This window comes from Micrasema longulum, unplaced genomic scaffold, assembly GCF_059751315.1.
Source record: "Micrasema longulum isolate JH-2025_06_02 unplaced genomic scaffold, ASM5975131v1 h1tg000006l, whole genome shotgun sequence".
NCBI lineage: Eukaryota > Metazoa > Arthropoda > Insecta > Trichoptera > Brachycentridae > Micrasema > Micrasema longulum.
The window spans coordinates 209951-232135 of NW_028277214.1; the positions used below are offsets into that span (position 1 = coordinate 209951).

Sequence of the window (22185 nt, forward strand, 5' to 3'; positions counted from 1 at the left end):
GATTGCCGAATGAATGTCAATTTAATCAACAATGTGATTTATTTTCAGTTATTTTATTTGATTTTATTTGGGAAATCAACAGTTCTACATACATATTTTTAGTAAACAAACAGATATAGTGTATAAACTCAGAACTAATAACAGATTTCTACATAGTATACAAAGTTAGTAAAGAAAATATATTACATATCAAATAAATACATACAATTTATACATATAAAAATGTTATTTTCATGTACTCAATAATCAAAGATTTTAAAAATATTTATTTTAAGAACATTAAATTACTGTAAATTGGGCGGGATAAGGACAAACATGCTTGAAGAGACGATAAGGAGGGGAGGGGATATGTACATATTTATTATTATAATGTCTACTAAGTTACATAGTACATTTTTAGTGTAAATTTAAAATCTGACAGAGTGATGTTTGTGTAATCTATATTTTTAAATTTTGTATTGTACATTGAAAAAGTCATACGAAAAAAAGCATTTTTAACATACAATGTTTTATGCCATTAATTATTTTTCACTTACCGGCGAATCTATTACAGTTGAATAAACGAATGCTGTGTTATCACTTCTTGATTCTAAGCGATGCACTTGTTCCTTCAGATCACCATTATATGAGGTGATGGAGGTAGATCAAATGTATGTTAAGACAAAGCAATGAACATAACACCTTTTTATTCTGAACCCCTTTTCTTAATTCAGCGACCGTCCTTCTTGAAGGCCGTGCACATCTAAAAAACCGAACAGCGTTACCGAGTACAATAAAAGAAAAAACGTACTTCAACACTGTTGATTCATACGCGTATTAATGCTTTTGCTTTTTTACTCTAGCCTTTTATTCACTTTCTAGACAAGTAATTTCTCTTCTGTATGCGGATCGACTTTGGCAAAAGGTGATTCGTTTCCTGAAGGTGGTTTTAGTATAGTAGCGCATGCGCTTGGTAGAACAAGTAATCAGGTTTTCGTCTTGCTCGCGCGTTCTTATAACCTCGGTACATTTTCACCGGTACGACAAACTTGCTAAAAGCTGCATAATAAATATTTTTTGGTGGTACTTGTTTATGATATTTTTGATGAAGTGCAACAAAATTATTAAACGAGTTTTATTTGAAAATATGCATTTAGATGTTTTTGTGAATAACTAATGTTTCAATCAATTCCTGAAATTGTTATTCTTGTTTTGGATTTGGGTTGAAGAACCTTTTGACAAGTAGAGCGCAATTATATTATGGTTATAGAGATAAAAAAATGAAAAAAATGATAGAAAAAAATATTTCAAATTTTAGAACCAGCTCCATCAAAATGATGTTAAATTACAATCCTAAATGTAGTCTTTTCTTTAACATGTTTTGGTACAATTTTGAGTGTTCTTTTTTATCTGTTTGAAATAATATTATGTTAGTCAAAGAATTTTAACCTTTATTATTTTTCATCTTAATTGTACTCGTATTATTAACAATAAGTCAGGTACTCAAATAAAATATAGCAAACAAAACCAATCAATTCAGTGGTGTATACAAAGTGATTTATAATTAATCATATTAACATCGCAGTGTTAACAATATTCATATTTATTACAGAAATAAGGTTTTGAATTAATTTGAAAAAAACATTTTATGACAAACCAATATTATTTTTTCACTCATTAGTAACTAAGCTTTTAAAATTAGAAACTGTGTGGCAAGAATCAAGTGTGTTTTCGCATATATTTAGACTACATAAATTGGATAGACTGAAAAGCAGGTGAGATTTGATTTCTTTTATATTGAATATATCGGCATTCACTTATAAAATAAAGTATATTACTATCAGTATTATGAATAAATATACTTTTTTCCATGTAAATCATAACGCTTTTATATTAGTTTCAGTAGAGAGTTCCTTCTATCAACGAGTGTATAAAAATAAAATATAAAACTTTTTTTTTCTCCCTAAGCTTTCAATTAAATAATAGTTATTAACATTTTCAAAAAGAACATTTCATGGATAAATTCATTGATTATCTTTGCCTGGAAATTTGCCCCGACTCGCCAAAAAATCCGTGTTGAGTCGAGGCACATTGATAATAAGTCATAATCTGATTTTGAGTTTATTGAATGTGATATTTTAATAACTTATTTCAGAAACAAGAACATTGGAACACATTGGAAGCATTATATTAACTTAAATTAAATCAATTTTATGGATATTAATAATTGAAATTCAAATGCTGATTGGATTCAAAATATGTTGATTTGTTTTTAAGTAGGCGTGAAAATAAACTGAATTGTACATTTAAAAATCCTCACAACATTGTTTAAACATTTCAAGTGCTTTGAATGTGTCAAATTTGGCCTAAAAAAATAAAAAAAATTGAGGAAAAAATTTCTTCAGTTCAAATAAATTAATTGGATTTTTGGACATAGTAAATTAGTTAAATTAATATTGACAGCTTTCAACATTTTGAAATTTTAAGTTATTTATTTTTAGGCCTCTATTGAAAATACTTAAGATACCAACTCTACTGTGAATATTGAATAAGTGGTTATTTCATATAATTTGATTAGCAAACTTGGATTTTTTATTACGTACTTCGCAAATGGTCATGGATTTCAATTTCAATTTCGGGCTTCAAACTGTATTTACAATTTTTGATATGAAAAAGAAAAAAAATGTTCGTTGAATTTGATTACGATGCATGGTGTTGTTATTTAAATGCCGCATAATTTGTACTAGTTTTATCTAGGTTAGAATGATTAAGATTGATTAGTTGTATCAACTTAAAGTAAACTCTAAATTATAATGATGGAATAAATATACAACTCTGACAAGTCTCTGTAATTGGTTTGAGTGTGAAACTAGTAATTTCTGCAAGTATGAACTGTGATTAGAAAACACAACATTACACAATGCGGTGGTAACAAGATTTCTTACTATAATATAGAACACAGTCCATAAAACCCTTTTATAAATTAATAATATTTAACATTGAACTTATGAAGAATTAAATCCCGGAACTTCACGTAGCGTGGCCTGATGCTATATTTATTAGAGTGCACTGTTAATAAAAATTATAACTCATTAAAAATATACATAAAAAAATATGGATGTAGTACAAAAGACTGGACTCCCGAGGGGGTGAAATCCAGCCTTTTGTCTACAAACATTTGGACAAACTCAGATATTGTAATAAAATAAACTGGCCCAAAAAGAAGTTTAAAAATTGTAAAATTGTTTTCAGGCGTTGCCGAGTATGTGAAATAATTCAGTCAGATAAATCTCTTCTCAACAATAAAAATTTCAGCTCTTTAACTTCACTAAAATCAACAAATGTAAGAATTGAAAAAACATGGATGTCTAAACATGGGAAAAATGGTGAATATTACGCAGCGTGTAAAGTGGTCACATAAACTAGCTAAAGACAGGTCATAAGCCCTGTTAATGCCTAGACTACCATATTCTATTATTTAAGGTATTTTCCATCCTTGTTGTAATTTGTTAAAACTATTGATGTTTATAATTAAACAATCTTTAATGTAATTAATCACGTCATCTTTCTTCTTCCAAAAACCACCAACAAGCCATCGTTTAACGTTTGCAGAATCGTGACTGCTTTAATGGTAAGACAAAACATTAATTTAAGCTATGTTTTGTACAGGATGGATGGTTATTTTAACCGTTTTGTATAATCTCACATTCATTACATATTATTTCTTCAATTGAAATACAGCTGTCTTTATCACATCAAGTAGAATAGTCGACGTTTTTTTGTAGAATTTTGCTGTGAGAAAAAGGTCAGAAGAGTGCAAAAATATAAGCATGCGAGTAAACTATTAATATTAAATATCTCTCTTGGTTCAAAACAGTCATTCATAATATCAAAATAGAGCCTCAAGCGATAAAAAGGTAAAGTTTTGCCCGCTATGCTTATTGAAATTATAATCCGTAATATTAAGTATGGTTGTTATGCTATATGCATCTTCATCCAAGATAGTCTCGAGTTTCGTTTTGAAAACGTAGTGTATAATTTAGAGAATACATTGGTTTTTTTATACCTAAAATACAAGCTAGAGATATAATTTTCTAAAGTTAATGTGCAAAATGAAAGCTTCGGTAAATCTAAATGGGATAAAAACTTCTGTGTTCTTAAAATAAACCACATTTTAAACATATCCTTAATGAAATAAGTCTTTAAAACTATATATGTAGTAAAAAGATGTAGTTTTTAAACAAATTGCAGAATTTTTGATGAATTGCTTTGGCTAAATTAGCGTATAAAAAGGTTTTCTTCTACTACAAACAATACCTTTAAAAATGGTAAAAAATCGGATTTTCACATTAGTTAGTTCATAAGGGTTTTAAAAATGTGTGCGAACATTTATTTACATCACCTTTTTTCTAAGGTTAAGGTTAAGGTCAATTTTAAACTATTATACACTGAATTTTGAGAATAACGTTTGATCCTAATTGAATTGGCAGTATTATTTTTTAAATTTTATTTAAATGGCAATTTTTCTATTATTATATTTTTATTGGTGTTTACTATTAACATATTTTATAAACAAATATTGCAAAATACCATCGCTTACCCATGCCCACGTAATAATTGAATTAGCAGTATTATTTTCTAATTTTATTTAAATGGCATTTTTTTCTTATTGAATTTTATTCTTTACATATTTTATGAACAAAATTCGCAACATAGTATCGCTAACCTGCGACCACGTAATCCACCAATGCAGGATATTATAACCCCTTATCTCGCATAAGTAGACAACGTTGCAAGTTGTACAAAATCACTTCGAGAAACATTGATATCGTTGGAGACTCGTTAAGGTTTTTTAAGAGAAGAGGTTTCCAATTATTGTTGAAAAAATTTAGTTCCCATGTATTTTTTGTATTATATTTAATTTTCTGGTTCAATTCATAAAAAAAATTCTATGATTTTTATAACTTGCATGCTATGGATAACTATAAATGATTAATGGTGCGGTTATATGTTGTAAATGCTGATGTTAGTATTGCAAGTAATTTGTAATTATTAAAATAAAAAAAAAACATATTTTATTTGTTGCTATTTCTGTGAGCTAAACAATAATATTTTATAAGGTAATTGCTCCATAATTTAGTAATATTGTGCAGGCAGACTACTTTATTTTGAACCATTCGTTGATAGAATCACCTCTCACATTCTTGAGAATATTATACACCTTGAACTGTCGGTCTGGTAATAAAAGAAGTTCCTAGTAGGTAATAAGTATAATGATTTTTATCTTGCAAATAAGCCGCTAAATGTTGCCATAGTGAGATCATCACATAGCTAAGTGAAGGTAGTTACTTGTACATGCCATTTATTTGTAGTCAATAAGAATAATTTGAGGTACTTAGCAACACAATATTCTTAGAATAACGATATGAAAAATGATAATATTATTATTGATAAACCAATACATTAAGATAAACGATGTCAACGAAAAGCGGACTGTAGCGAAAAAAAATTCATTTAGTTTTGCAAACGGTTAGAAATGTTTGAAGAAAGGAAAAGAACACGGAAATGGATCAACCTTTGATACGATGTGAATGTTCTTCGATTTCGGGCACCGGATGATGAAAGTTCACTATCGATTATGATAATGGTTAATGATAATTTTTATGATGCGCGAAGAATACAAAAAAAAATATGCAATGTTTTTGTGTAATGTCAAAAATGTTGTTTATTTTGTTCCGATTCCAAATCTTCAAATTTCAAATTTCTTCTATCTCGATGCGAGGTAGGTACCGATAGATGATGAGTCAAGGATGGGAAAGAAAGGTAATCGGCCAGGAATAATGATAAATGCTGTTTTATACTCAATAAACTGTTTATTGAATACACTAAAAGATAATCGTGAATGAGCTTAAAATTTTGTGGATATCGATATTTGTCTTAACGAAATTAAAAATCAAAATAATTTGATTTTTAAATTCTTTACATATCAAGAGTTGTAATTCACAATTTTAAAATATGACCATAAATCGAAATTATAACTGTGACAGATATTGGTAATGTGTTTTCACAACATATCTTTCTATTTGGTTTTTATGAATTGGTATTTTTTTAATTTCGTGTAGTAAATTATAAAAAGTTTGTGTGCAATCCAATAACAATTTATTTTTTAGAGTTTTTCGTTAATATGAACTATTGAATATTCTTCGTCTTTGCAGTGAAATTTCTTTTTACCAACGCTTACAGTAAACGAACAGCGCAAAAAATATTAAAATATTTGATGCGATTTTATAAAAAATACTAAATGCTCATAATAAAAATAATGAAATAGTTCATCTATATAAATGTATATGTAAAAACATTAGCCTACGTGTAAGCACCTAAGAGGTATTTAAAAGTAAACATGGCAAACAAAAATAAAATAAATGATAACGAAAACTTTTTATGTAATACAATGCATAAAGTTTGTGCAACAAACTTCTGTAATAATATATATTTCAGTCTTATGAAAACCTTTCTTTTACAAATACCTTTAAAAGTGACCTACTTAAAACGTGTTTTAATTTGTGAGCTAAATTTTTTAGCTCAAAAAATAATTGCACAATACAAAATATACAAAAAAAACATATTACTGTCTTTGAAAACCTGTTATATATTTTTTTTATATCATCAAGAAACCACTATTAATTTGATTCTACTTGAAAATTAGCATCTTATTAGTTCAATAATTAATTAAATTTTGTCGAGTTCTATTTTAATCAGAGAAATTTTATTTTGCTGACCTTTGCGTGTTTTTGTATTCAAGGGTCATTCTTATGCTTCATTGTTTACTAAAAGGTCGAAGCTCTCTATCGCTGATCATTATTAAGCAAAGCAGTAAAAGAATAACAAATTAACGCTGATTATGTGAACCACGTCATAACATCGATTTTATCATCATTTCTTTTCCTAACTTTTTAATTCAACTAAAAGTATTGTTATCTATACAATAAATTGATCAACCCAATCACGATGAAGTTTTTTTTTCGAATTTCATTCTGAAATTTAAGTGAATGGTTGTTATTGAAGTAATAAAATTACCTTTGTTAAAAAAAATCAAAAATTTAGTTTCCTCATCCCCTGGGAGCCTATAGAAAGAAAAATCCATAAACAATCGGCCTCGTGGTGGAGTGGTCAACGCATTTGCCTACGATGCAAGAGGTCTCGGGTTCAATTCCCGACATGCTTGAGATGAAATATTTATTTTAAAAAAAATGTGTTTTCACACTAGAATATTGTATAGTCCCAGAACTGGCACCTGAAGCGTAAGACTGGTCATCTTACCCTCATTTAACAAAAATGATCAAAATACGCTGCGATTGGTTTACCAATGCAGTGCGTAATGCACCATTAGGTGCGAAAAGCGAATGATTGTTGATTGATTGATATAATATACGAAATGCCCTTTAAAACAACTATATATAAATAAGTATAAATCCTTTCTTTTTTTTGTTAATGTTTTACATAATTACTCGTGAACTTTGTAAAATATAAGAGCATTAAAAAAAAAACATATTATTACTATAGGTTTTACGGTTAGCTAACTTCCTCTGTATTTAGGTTTCATTAAAAAAAACATTTCTTTTTCAACATGAAATTCAACTCTGCACACTTCATGACAAACAAATGAATTCAAGACAATTAAATTTTGAGGTATTTACATGCATTGAGTATAAAAAAACTATTAACTGCCTGATAATTGTCAGTTAATATTCAAGTCAATGAGTCGGGTTGTGGTCCCGCGGCTAGTGTTGCGTTCGGATCAGAGGTTCGAGGTTCGAACCCTACTCTACCCCAACTTGATTTCTATTTTCTACTTGTGAATTATTTACAACTGGTTGAAAATGTCTACCAAAATTGAAATATTTGGGTTAATTATAAGAAAGTTAATATTTCTTTTAAAAATAAATAAATGTATATATATTATGACGGATAGAATGTAAATGCATTTTTGGGTTCCGAATGGAATTCTTGTCATAAATGGGTGAAGGAAATGATTTAATGCTTCAAAAAAATCATAGACATAATTATTTCAGTTATTTACTTTGCAAGTTTAAAACAATACAATATATAGGGTTAAAATAGGTGTTTCCCGATTTCTTTAGGGGAAATATCATAATTAACCCTTATAATGAAATATTAAAGCTTGTATTCAAATATTTCAAAATAGTTTTCATCAAAACAAAAAACTCATTAAGATGTACGTTTTCTTCATTTTGGTAATAAGAGAACCCTCTTAATACCAATTCACCTCCCCAATTTTCATACCTCCTCTTTCTCGATCGTGGAATAATCTACTCACTTATGTCAGACACCTCTTCTTTATTAACACTATTATAATATAGTCACTATTTAAATATGCATTTGAATATTTCCTTTCTCCTTTTTTTTATTTTCCGTCCTTCCCTCTTCTTTTCACAGTAAAGTTCATTTTATTTTTGTTTCAAATTTTAAAGAAAATTCGTTTTTAATACCTAGAATATCCAAATATTTCTTATTTTCTCAAACTGAACGATTTAGGAAGCAAGAAAGAAATTGCATTAAGGCAATATGACCGCCCTTATATGTATATAATGTGTTAAATTAATAAACTAATAACAACGTATGACACCCGAGATACACGCAAAGGCTGAGGATATTTCATTCCCATTAAAGGCATTTCCTATGTAAAATATACAAATTTTTTAATTTTTAGATTATTGTGAAGCAAAAAGCTTATGGCGATATTAATGTAGATGCTAATGAAATATTTTGGAATATTAGAGCATATAGTCAAGAAATTATCAAAATATTGTTATTAAATAATTTTATTAATTACAAAAAACAAAGAAATAAATCATAACGCCGTTTCCCGTAACGGTAGACAGAAAGGATAGAATACCATATCACTATGTCTTGGCATATAAATCTCGCTTCTTTTGCATTTATAGATCTTCTCTTGCATGCGCGACGATTATTCTGTCATTTGAGATGTCCACTTTTAAGTACTCGTATTCAGTGGATTTGTTCATATTATGTTTTTTTTCGGTCTTCCTGGATTTCAGCATCCATCTATATTTGTATCGTAAAACGCGTTTTGGCCGTTCTTTACCTGTTCATTCGCTCTACATAATGTTTAGTCTCGACATTTGTGTACCTGTCGTGCTTATTTATTCCACACGTTCACCTGAAAGATCGCATTCCGAAAGCATTTAGTCTACTTTCATGCTTGTTTTTCCAATTCCTTACTTCGCTCCTAAACATAAGGCTCGGCACCAGGACTCCACTGTGAAATGCTAATTTTGACTCCTGCGACAAACATTTATTTACCAAAGTTTATCATTTGTTTATTATTTACAGATTAGTAAATATTATTATGATGATATTACGTAGTTAAAATAACGTTTTAATACCGTTTTCGAGTGGTTATTCGATTACTTCAATCGGTTATTGAAATAACTAGTGTTTGACCTAGATCGAAGGGTAGGTAGGCCTGTTTAAGTGGAAAGTTGATTAAGTCTCCCAATACATAGAGATTTAGTGCTGGTAATAACCGGTAATGGTAATAATGAAAGGTGAACTGGACGGTGGCAAAAAGTAGTAATGATTTGAAAAATATCTAATGTCGGTTGGTTTTCCGATTAGCTTACTTACGCTGTATAAGGGTGTGCACAACCGGTACACAATATTGGCGATAGAAAGCGAATTTCTCTGATTAAACAATGTATGTAGGTAATCGTATACACGGAACGACACGTAGGATAAAAAAAATCCATGAGAACACCACTCGTATTTCTTTGACCTCGCACTAGTTAGGAACCCTTCGTCGGACGGCTGAACATAATATATTATCCTATGGCACTGCCAGTTTTTTGATACTGAGTTGCTGAGATCGGTCTGAAAACCAAGCTTGTTGGCTTACCTAACAAACATTAAAGCGTTGATCTAGTTTTTGAAGAAAATTGGGAAGGTCTGTGTAAAGGCCTACAATAAGTATAGCTCCCCTTTTATACAATAAATACATGCTTGGTTACCTGAATCGGTTGCGGTTGTCTATACTGAACTTTGTGTTTGTTGTTGTTTCATCGAAGCGAGGTGAAAACTTATTTAACCAAATAGTTCAATAACTCTGCAGACCTGGGTCTGAGAGGTTGTCAGGGATAAACGGTGTTAGTATAACTAAAGTTTTTACACATAATTATACTGTTGCTGTTAGCACGTTAGGAGTTTTTTTTGGGGATTGATCTAAGCGTTCCGGATGTTTTAATAGGATTGAAATGGAATCTGTCTCCGTTATAATAGGGTTTTGCCAGTATTGTCTTCATAATTTTATGTACAAAGATGGTGTTTTGGAATGCTGCTTTGATTTTTATTTAAGTGCGTATTGTGTTTGGCAAATTCCATGAATATTTCTAAGGTGCAAATGGGTTTTGTTGAGTTGATTGTTTTGTTTGTACTATTATGTTCCTCCAAAAACTATAATTAGGTGTTTGTAATGGAATGTGTATTATCTGATTGATCGCAAATTAACAATATAACGCAGCTGTGAGTGGTACAATGAAAGTTTCTATGTTTTGTTTTTTTTTTGCGGATTGATTGTTAAGAAATATTAAATTTTAGCTGATTTAAAAAAAAAACATACAAATTAAAAGTTTTCATGAACAGTTTCGGGAAATGCTTTTTGTAGGGCGAAAGATTTATTCGTATTAGAGGAAAACCAGTGTCTTCATCTGTCTACTACTACTACTACTACCACTACCATCGCGCCATTTTCCTGCAGGGGTAGGTAGAGAGAATGGACCACCACATTCAGTGTCTATTCTGGCATACATTCCTAGCTTCTTCCACATTCATACATCTTGTCATATACGCCCTTTGGTTCTGTCTGCTTTTGACATGACCAGACTTAAGATTTTGATTTATCTGATCATGCCACGTCTTCCCTGGTCGTCTTTGTCTCACGTTACCATTCATTTTCGCCAAATAGTCTTTTACCCTTTTCTCTTCGTCTGTTGGTAGCCTATAAATGGCCTGTACTTATTTGTGGAAAAACATGTTATTTTTGGTTTCTTATTTTTAAATTTCATTTTTATATTATGATACTATCTGTTTGCATAAAATTAGAGTGTTTATATTGTAATATAAGAACAAATAAATGGGAAGGGAGCCATTGAGGGAGATAAGGGTAGGAAAAATATGTTTTTCTATCGATTGCACGATTCTATACCCTTAGTTTTCGATTAAAATCACTAAGTAAAGTTTAATTATCAACAATATATGTCTTTTTTAATTATAAAAAAATATGAAAAAAACATTTTATATGTAGGTACGAGTATAAACTATACATGTATGATATTTTTTTACTAACTTTGTGCAATTTGTGGAAATCTGTTATTGCTTCCGAGTTTATATAATTTATCTGTTGTGTATTATAAATGTATATGCAGAACTATTGGTTTCCCAAATAAAATCGAAATAAATAAAAGCTATTTAACTTAACGAAAATCATCGAAGTTTCGATGTTTGAAAAAGCGTGATTGACAAAAAGAGTCTCCTGGAATTTTGTAACAGCGTCAGGTGAAGGTGAGCCTTCTATTAGTTAAATAGCACGTATTTCATCTTCATCTGTTGTCCGCACCCAATGGTACATAGAGTGCTCTAATCAATTTATCAGCAAATAATTGTAATATGCGTGAAAGCGACGTTGCGTTGGTCTCACGCTTCAGGCGTCAGTCTACGGGCTATAAAATATTGCCATGAAAAAACCATCATCATTCACATATTTTTACTGCACTCAATGATGCAAAATGGGTTCTGCATTGGTACAAAAATTGCAGCGCAAACACGCTGATCACATGATCACAATATGAATAGTGAGGAAAACCAACAACTAATTACGAATGAAATTTATATATGAAGCATTAACTTGGTGGTAATCAATTATAATTAAAACGAAAACACTTTGTTTTGTTGGGTAACACTTAATCTCAAGTATACCTCGATAATGAAACGATTTACGTATGTTAACATTACTGAGATTTTAGTGGCCTCCGTGGTATTAAAGCTAAGATGTAACGTGTTTTTTCTTAAGTCTCGGTGTTCGGTGCTGTAATTCACTACTGTAAATTGGCATGTTGTGGTAAACAAAAGATCGAACCCGGACTTCAAGCATGGTAGACAAACGCATTAACCAGTATACCACGAAGTGGAAGGATCTCCACACGACTTCCTTTTTCAGGTTTTTTACTTGAAAGTAGCAGTCGAGTCAAAAACACTCGCCTCGGGTTCCAATTTTATTTTAAACACAGAACTGTATGTAGTTTTGGACACGGGGAGTAATTAATTTAATTTAAAAATAACTTCTAATATTTTCACATGGGAAAAAGACAAATTAGTTACATTTTCCCATGAATAAAATGTGATCATTAATACAATTCAAAACACGAAGTCACATTTGACTTATTGTTCATACCACGTATTGGGTACGTCGCTTACATTTTTGTTTACTGTGCGTTAAGCCTTTGTTCCCTGAACATATACTACGTAGAGTTTTTGGACTTTTTTTTTTAATTGTATTATTTATAGCTTGAAGAAAAACTTTGAAAAACCTTTTAAATCAAAAAAAAAATAGTGGTAGTGGTTATTTGTACCGTCAAGGAATTGCATTATAAAAAGTTGCTATTTTTCTAATACGGTGTATCTAAAAAATAACAGTGGAAAATCCGCATTAAAATTAAACCACAATCAAATATAAAAAAAAATGAACTCACTAGTAATCATAATTATAATATTTAAGTTTGAAAAGGATCAGTTATTTAACATTACCAAACGGGTTACAGTTATACGCAAAACTGATCCCCAGGAGTAATTTTTTGAAACGAATATCATCAAAATGGCCAAAAATGATTTAAAAAATGTCCAAATATTTATCGACAGTGATTTCTTACATCAAATGCATTTTCATTAGCAAGAAATTTATGAGTTGTCTTACAAACAAAAACAAAACAAACCATCACGCCGTTTCCCCGTAAGGGTAGGCAGAGAGGATAGAACGCCACAACATCTTTGCATACAGATCTCGCTTCCTCCACATTCATACATCTTCTCATGCACGCGCGCCGATTATTCCGACTTTTGACATGTCCCTCTTTAAGTATTTGTTGGATTTGGTCATTCCATGTCTTTCTCGGTCTTCCTCTATTTCTGCATCCATTAACATTCGCATTGTAAATATTCTTAGCCGTTCTCTCAATGTCCATTCGTTCTACATGATGTCCAAACCAGCGCAGAGCTCCTTTCTTGATTTTGTCGATAATGCTTGTCTCAGCCTTACATAATGTACGGATCTCAACATTTGTGCATCATCGTACATAGTTTTACCACACATTCGCCTGAGAGATCGCATTTCGACAGCATTAAAGTATTTTTTGTGACATTTCCCTTTCTACCACAAAATAAGGGGAAATATTATTAGTATGGGCAGGATGCTTAAAAATTACGTGAAATTGAGAATATTTATAAATCCTTCACATATAACAGTACTAAAGCTCGTATTAAAATTTTAGAAAATGGTATTAGATCTTGCGCAAGATTTTGTGCAGCTTCTTGTACAAAAATTATTGTGCCAAATCTTGGTCCATTTTATTTGGTGTTTTACACAGGCAGTTTCTGAGATTTCACGTAAGCATGCGCAAGACGTAGACGTTGTGACAGATAATGGGCGGTTACACATTTGACAAAATAAGCGATCTTGTGATGACGCGACCGCTGACAACCGACAATATATTATTCTGCGATCGGCAATCAGCATCAGGTTTCTAAAATAACATAAATAATGAACTTCAACAATATTTTGAGTTTGTCCAAATTTTTGTAGACAAGGACTGGATTCAACTCTATGGGGAGCTGTTTATATTAACATATTACAACAGAGATGAAGAACATTTAAGAAAAGGTAATATAGAAGTCTAGGCATCTACAGGGCTTATGACCTGTCAATGGCTGGTTTAAGTGGCCTATTAAGATGTTCAATTATAGGCAGAACGGTGAATGTTACACAGTGTGTAAAGTGGCCACTTAAACCAGCCATTGACAGGTCATAAGCCCTGTAGATGCCTAGACTTCTATATTACTTTTTCTTAAATGTTCTTCATCTCTGTTGAAATATGTTAATAATGAGCTTGATTAAAAATCAATATTTCCATAAAAGGAAGGCAAGCGCGAAGTGAATCAAATAAGACATACAGTAAATAAGTTGACAGTTAACAGTATCACCGGAGTCGGATGCGCTCACAGATCTTGGTCAAATTATTTATAGAAAATAGGACGTATTCTAATTTTTCCTTACTCGCTTACGTATTTCACTCAATTTGTATATTATACGGCACAGTATACATTGGGTCAAATCTTGCAAATAACCTTGTACGTTTTTCTGACCCATGTCACATAAGCTTAACCAAAATTGATAAAATGTAAGATATTTTGATATTGGTACTGTTTTTGATAAAGATACATAATTATTTTTCAAATAAAATAGCAATGTGAATTTTGATGGATGCATAAATAGAGGAAGACCGAGAAAGACGTAGCATGACCAAATCTAGCAAATACTTGAATATGGATATGTCAAAAGACGGAATAATCGTCGCGCGTGCATGAGAAGATGTATGAATGCAGAGGAAGCGAGATTAATAGCCAAGAAAGAGTGATATGTCGTTCTATCTTTTCTGCCTACCCTTACGGGGAAACGGCGTGATTGTTTGTTTGTTTGAATATATTTATGCAGTTAATGGCGTTAAAATTGGTACAACAATTGCAGTGTATCCTAATAAATCCTCAAGAGAAATAATGACGTTGCTTATTTAAAAAAATATATATATACATATATAAAAAAAAACTACTTTAAATGTTCTTGACCGGAGTTAATTCTAATTTAATCTGCAGTGAAGTAAGATTTTTGTAGTTTTATCTTTATATATATAATTCCTGTGTACGTGTGATGTCACCGTACTCCTCCTAAACGACTTTACCAATTTACGTGCGGTTTTCAGAGAAACATAGACCTTTGTACTAAATTGTAAATATAAAATACTTCAATCGAATATGTAAAAAAGTAAGGAGCATAAATGTTTAATTCATTGATCTACCAGGGTTGCATTAGAGGAGAATGCATTTGCTAAAAAATGAAAAGATGGTGTTTTTTGGGTATAAAAAAAGTTCGTTTTTGAATGTTTAAAAACAGCATTTGTTTTTTGTGGATCTCAATTCGATTCTTTCCTTAAATTATTGATAATTTCTAGCCATTTGTTTCTTTTTATTTGATTTTTGATAACATTAAAATAATATTAAATTCAATACATTAAAAAAAACGTATTCCTACATAAGTACACCCCTTTGTTGGTTAGATGACAGGAGTTTAACGTTTGCAAAAAAAATACCATATTTGAAAAAATATTTATGTTATGTTTTGGAATTCAACCACAAACAAGTACCTAGGTACCTACTTAAATGAAATATTTTAATATAACAATTTTAAGTTTTGGAATTTAATCACAAACAAGTAGTAAGGTACCTACTTATCAATTAAGTTTTTTCCAAGCTAATAGCAAGGAAGCCAACGTTCGGGCAGGACAACGTCTGACGGGTCCGCTAGTATTTAATAAAATGTATGGATTACGCGTAGAGAATTTTATTGTTCTGTTTAATTACGTTCAGTTGAATTTAAAAAATAAACTGTTAATTTATTAAATTTAAAAAAATATATTTACGAAGCTGTTTTGTATTTTTATGCTTTAAAACGATCTATAAAAATATTTTCAATTTTCGCACAGAAGATTATGATATAACTTAAAGGTCGGTTGTCAAATTGACATTCAGAATAAAATTTATATATTAAGTATTAGAGTGACATCATAAGGATATGTTTTTAGGCTTAAAAGTCATAATGTTTTTACATAATTCTCAAGAAACATAAGGACCGATTTTTTACGAGTTTAAGCTATCGTTAAGAGGGATAATAGCAATAAGTTTATGTTGAAGTTTATGGTACATAATAAATAATAAATCTTGTGAACGTAGGATTTATAGTTGTCTGTGTGAATCTTTTGTTCAATAATTGACTAAAAATTATCCCGTATGTTAAATTACGTAAGGCGTTTGGCGCAAGTAATTATTATAAAATTTTGTAAACAACATTTCTAGATACATTGAATGATTTTAAATAATCATGAATTTGATCTGTGTTTTCATTAAATAACTGATGACAATAATTCTAGAAGCAGACGTTCCTTTCTCTCATTTACGAGTACACCACAAAACTTTACAAAGCCAACGCACAAAAAGCATACAATAAAAATGAAATAATTTAATATCGAAGAAATTAAGGTTTTTGTCCTGTTAATGGCTCTAGAAATACATATATATTTTTTGTGAAAAACAACATTTAATATGAGTAAAAAAAACAGTTTTTATTTGTAATATTTAGATTACAATGAATTGCAGCGAGCATAGCAGAATTCCGTTTTTGCCAGAGATAATTTTTCAAAGATGAAATTTTTTGAAAGAATTTATGATTTTTATATAAATTTAATGAAATTACGATAGTTTTCGAAACCGATAGATACAGAAAAGTCGGTAAGTGGTTGTATACAAATATTTACTTTGTTTGGAAGACTTGTCTCATTGAATTATTTCGCCTACATATTAAGGAACATACTTTGTCTTAAACCGGTTAGTTTCATCAACATTATTTTGAGTTTTTCCAAATGCTAGTTGGGAAGTAGTGGATTTCATTCCCCTGGGTATATTAGATGCAAATCGTAAAATACAGATGAATAACGTTTATGTGATATTTATATCTAATAATATGATGACAATATCTACGGCAAAAAGAAAAAGTTTTTAAGCGACACCTAGCAGCTTTACAGAAAGGTCAGACGTTTTTTTTCATTTGTAAAAAAATCTCATATCAACCCATTATTTTGGCGTGATTCTTACGTTAAGTTGAAATTTGATGTATGAGATTTTTTATCAATTACAAAAAAAAACTTTTATTCGCTCATCGGTAAAGTTGGCTTTATGTCGCTTATGAACTTTTTTCCTTTCTAACATCGAAATGTTTTTAGATTAGCTCTTATAAATTAATACGGTTTATAATTTAAGATGTCATCGTATTTCAGATGATCAATCATAAAAATAATTGTCGATTACGGTTGCAAGGTCAACGTTCGGCGATGGACTTCAGAATGAGGTAACAAGTAGGAACCTACTCTACCTTGGTAGGTGTACCTACCTATATAATATAATAGTTTGCGGAAAGACCAGCTGGTGAGTGTCTGCTAGGTTACTTGTTTTGGTCTATGGGTCTCTATAAATACTTTTACTCTATGAGACCATGTAATGATATTACAAAAATGTTTTCTAAACCGGTCAAAACATACACAAACAATTACTTAGACAAGTATAGTTGAAAACAGCCTAATTAATAAGTCCGAAATTTTTTATTCAAAAAAGTTAAGCCGAAATCAAGTCAGGGTAATTACTAGAGCCCTTACAGGGCACTGCTGATTAAACAAACGCTTTGCTAGAATGAACCTTTCTAAAACTTCTATATGTAGGTTCTGCAGTGCAGATAGGAAAACACATGTACACATTATATGTGAATGTGATGCTTAACATCATAAAATGAGCCTCAACTTCGGGGGGCCACTGGTCAAACCTCAGGATGTTAAAGAGCTCGCTTTCTATCCAATAGCCCGATAGATGTGGCAAAATGTAAACTCTAGTCTTTCACACAGTGGCCAGGCTCTTTACATTTTTACATTTTAAAATTTTTTTTTTTGCACCACAACAGGCCAGGAGGCCTAATTACAGTGGTGAATTACATCACAGAGCACCCAGGCTTGAGAAAAATCACATTTTAATTTTAGTGTTCTTACCGGGAATCGAACCCGGAACCTTCCATGCGTGAATCAAGCGTCTTGACCACTACACCACGGAGGCCGCCAATTTATAGACCTGGGCTTAGAGGCCGAGAACTATTTACGGGGACCCGTCACAATAGATCTTCACAGGTCGCAGTGCCTTCAGGAGCTTGAAGAGCCCTGACCCCCCCCCCTCTAAGAATAAAAATTAAAATAAGTGGTCAATGTAATCAGCATCAGCATAATTAGCAATGCAATAGTAAATTATTAGATTAAGTTTTTGAATATTCATTTATCATCGTCCTATCTCAATATAGGACTTTTAGTTCCATGGAGTTGGGACTTATGCCTCAAATAATGTACAATAAACTTATGTCTGTAAATAAATAAATAAATTTTACTATTAATTTTTATTTTTCACTGAAAAAATAATTAAGTATATATAAACGAGTACCTACATCGAGACATGATGAAAAAATCCTAATACAAATAATGTTTCCATGTTAACGTTTTTTTAATGGAAATAATTTTTAACGACTATAAATTAAATAATGATTTAAGTTTTTTTTATTGATTTAATTTTTTCCAAATGAACAAATTTTTACGACTGTTTAAAACAATTAATGTTTTTTTTTTCACAAAAAAACAGTATCCAAATATAAAACCAATATTAGGCAATATCAATAAAAAAGTTCTTAACTTTTGGAGAAGTAATAATTTAGATAAATAATGTTCCTATGCATTTATTAAATTAATATAAAGTCTACAACAGTAATTATTAAAAACATTCAAGTTTGTTTGTGAAAATTCTTGGCGGAAGTTCATTGTAATTTATAGAAAAAAACATTAATTGTAAAAAACATAAGTTGCTTGGATATTCTCAAACCTTTCATATCTGTAGATTGTTTTGTTTTTTTCGATATAGTAACGGATATTAAAAAAAAAACACCTATCTTCCAATTTCCTACAGCCTTTTTATATTATTTAGAGTTTACGTATGGTGTGCTGTAGGCATCCACGTAATTTAACGGTTATTATTATTAAATTTGATTGACGCATGTTTTTGTAAAGTTCACTTTAAGTGCTGCTCTCAAAAACTTAATGCCATGTACCGACATTATAACATCAATTTTCCATCAAAAGAATTTCATCAGAATTTAATGCATCATTTCTACGAACACTTTGTATGTTGGTTGAAAGTTGCAACTGTTGGATTATTTAATCATAATTCTTATATTTTATTTGTCAACAATATTTTATACTTTTTCTTAAGATCTTCATTTTGTATTCTCTTTTTGAAGTTTTTAGGGTTGGGCAAAACTCCTTTCTCTAAATACATTATTCTTAAGAATATGCAAGCGCTCAATGTTTGTGTGAAGTCATGTAAAGTACCTATTTAAATCAAATGAATATTATTCGTGCAAATATTTAATAACGATAAATAAATAAGATAATATAAACATTTGCGTAACCACGTTACAATAAAACAAAAAATCATCGTTCAGCCAGCGCCCTTTAATCTGTTTTGAAAAGCCGACAATAATTGGGCCGCGTGCCAGTGCATGTGCCGGCACGTGTGCCAGCTCTGCCAACCGCAAATACTCCCCTCTACACGTTTGCCAATACGTATTTGCCAGGGTACTAGCGACCGTATTGCCGAGCGTACTGGCAAACGTATTGGCGAGCGTGTAGAGAGTGCCTTTATGCACTCAGAAAACCCCAGTTTTACACACCATTAATCACTTATAATACACTTACTTTTCTTTTATATATAGAAGTAACAATAAGCATGGAATTGTGTTGTTGGCTTCACAAAGCCTTACTTATAAATCTGGTATAAAGTCATGCCTAAGCATTGTGGTAGAAATTTCTACCACTATGCTTACTATGCCAAGGCATAACTTTATACCAGGTTTATAAGTAAGGTACAAAATCGTTAAATAAATTTATTTTATAAAAAGCTGTTGAGCGAAAAGTCCTTAAAAGAAATAAATAAAAACATTCAAAAAAATAAAAGTCCATTATTTTGTTGGGATCTGAAAAAAACGATTGAAATGTTTTTTTTTTTGGTGAGCAACGTTACATAAATAGGTTATGAATATATTAAATTTATTTGTATAAAATACATACAATTATTTAGGATTCACTGAATAAATACGATGGTAAAAATATTGAAAAGTAACAATGGTACCATAAACAAATTTTACTATCAAAATGAAGTATCTTAAGAACGATTTACAACAAAAATATTAATTCCCTGTTTTTCTTTAATTTTAACTGGCATTTTGGGATTAATTAGAGATTTTTATTGGGTTTATACATGCAGGTAAATAAAATAATGAAGTATTTTAGGTTTCAGTGGTGACAATGAAATAAAAGTTAAATCACATTTTTTGTACGGATTATAGCAATTACCTATTAAACATTTACTTTTGGATAGCTTGATGTTTACTCCTTTGCAATTAATTGGATATTAAATGATAATTTATTTTTTCAACTTTTAGATTTAAATGGCGAAAGGTCATTGGTACGAGTTTACTTAACATAAAAATAAAACAGCTACAAGTAAAAAATGACATTGAAATGCAATCTGGTTTCGTTAAAATTTCCTAATTGGAAGAACAAAACAAAGCTTGCATAATATACATAGATGTGGAGGTACAAATATCAAGTTTTAGAACTGGATCTCCCACAGTCTCTTCCAGCCCAGACTGGTCACTTAAGAATTCTTCGTGTTGTTTTATAACCGATGATGTCATCAGAATTGTCTCTTAAGCGTGTAAAATAATACTTAATATTATGTATTTCGCTTCATCCATATTCTAATTCGATATATCCGGCATGAAAGGCGCTGTCTGCCTTTTAGGGACTCGCATAAATATAATGCTTGCAGATAATAACGATGCATATCTTATTTTGAATTATTCGGTGTATTTTTAATTTTGTATTATACATATTTATAAGGTTAAAAATGACACTGTTTCAATGAAAAATAGTGGCGGAAAATTGTATGTTTGCGAAATGCGACAAATGAAAATTATGTAAAAGTCTGGTAAAGTAGTTTCTGAGAGTCGTAAATCGTTATTAGCAATTAATTACTAGCACATTTGCTGATTGGGAATATTTTGTAAAAGTAAAATATGCAATGTAATGTAATTTAACATGTAAAGTAAAAAAATGTATTTGGTCACAAATAAATAAATCTAAATCATAAATAAATGTATCAAAAAATGTTAAAGTAGCTTAAAAATCACAAGTAAATAATAAAATATTATTTTGAAGTATTTTTTTCTAATTATCATTGCTTACGTACAAATTTACAGAGTTGGCAAAAATATTTATGATTTTTTTCGTAATACGAGTATTGTATTTTTACGTTTAAAAGAGTAATTGATAACACAAAACAATTTTTTTTTAATGTAATAATTAAAATGTTTGGTTTTAAGAAGTCACAGTAGTAGTATGGTGACTCTTCCTAATTACAGGACGGTTCAATTACCTGTTAGATAAACATAATAAAATCAAGTTTCGGAATTTTTTGTGCTGTAATTCACCACTATCATTAAGTCAGTTGTGGGGCTAAAATAAAAGAATAAAGGAAATCGTCATTTGGAAATTGAAGTCGAATGAGTGTTTAAACAGGTGAGAATAATATTGCATCAAATGTCGAACGGAAGTGGATTCAATTCGTCTGATAGGTTTGATTTATAAACCGCGTGTTTCCGATAGATCTTACATTGAAATGCACCAATATTGCATCACGTCTTGTAATAATAAAACCGCATCACGTTTCGTCGGAAATACAATGGGAAGGTATTCAATACAGAAGTTGCCTTGTTTGTGCTGAGAATTATTATTAAAGCCCTAACCACTGACTGTAGCGAACTAAAGTAAATGGTTTCTTCAAAAACTGTTATTTCGAACATCAATACAACCACAAATCATTGCATTATTGTTCAGAACTAGTCGTCACGCGTCAAATATGATTTATTTTCAAAAAGCTTAAAAATATTACGCAGGATTTCAAAATAGTATACGAGTGTGTACGGCGGTTTTTTGAAGAACTGTTTTTGAGGAATATTTTATAAATCAAATTAAAGATACACAAATCTTATTATAAAAGTGGTTATTTGTATTGGGGCCCATAGCAGAACTGTCAGTTCTACGAACCTATCCTAAACACAGTCAGATAAAGGCTTCTTCAATTTTTTATGTCACAGTATTAATACATTAACATAAGGTGATGGTTTACAAAAATCTACTACCAGCT

At 30.4% G+C, this 22185-nt stretch overlaps 1 protein-coding gene across 9 annotated transcripts in view; it reads left to right on the forward strand.

Annotated features, from left to right (window-relative positions):
* The window catches only part of chas (chascon), a 223328-nt gene that overhangs the window by 103197 nt on the left and 97946 nt on the right, over nucleotides 1–22185 (forward strand). The window contains exons 1-2 of one of the 9 annotated variants that reach the window (XM_088225549.1): nucleotides 930–1017; nucleotides 1592–1754. The exons of 7 other annotated variants lie outside the window; for them this stretch is intronic. The gene's annotated coding sequence lies outside the window, so the exon portion shown is untranslated. Of the gene's footprint in view, nucleotides 1–929; nucleotides 1063–1591; nucleotides 1755–22185 lie in introns of those variants that run through there. One more of the 9 variants, XM_088225616.1, reaches the window with a different exon arrangement.